Raw genomic sequence first — 476 nt, 5'->3', positions numbered from 1 at the left:
TATCCTGACTGACCACCGCCTCTCCTGTCTGCAGGGAAGCTGATTGTCCCTGTCTGTCAACACTGGCCTGGCTGTGTCCCTTCCTATCCCCAGTCCACTGAAGTATTTGTTTTCTCCAAGGGACCTATGGCACTATGCCTCTCACTCAAACTCCTGGTTTTCTTGCTTTTATTTAGGCTATTTCTGTGCCCGGATTGGTTCACTTTACTCGTTTTTTCTGAGCTCTTACCACACTAAGCCAGTCCCCATGTCTCCCCACATAGAAGAATCCGACCTTCTCTTAGATTCCTTTCAATGTACCCTGACTGTCAGTGCCAGGGCCTCTTCTGCCTTCCCTTGGAGTTGGTATTGTACACACTTATTTTCCTGACTGGAAGATTTTCATGGGTAAAATCTGGGGGGGTGGGGACATAGTTTAGTTAGTAGGGCCCTTGCCTCTCATGACCAAAGTTCTGTCTTACAGGCCATCCTGGAAT

This window comes from Mastomys coucha, unplaced genomic scaffold, assembly GCF_008632895.1.
Source record: "Mastomys coucha isolate ucsf_1 unplaced genomic scaffold, UCSF_Mcou_1 pScaffold1, whole genome shotgun sequence".
NCBI classification, from domain to species: Eukaryota; Metazoa; Chordata; class Mammalia; order Rodentia; family Muridae; genus Mastomys; species Mastomys coucha.
The sequence above is the reverse complement of the archived record's forward strand: the minus strand, read 5'-3'. Positions refer to the sequence as shown.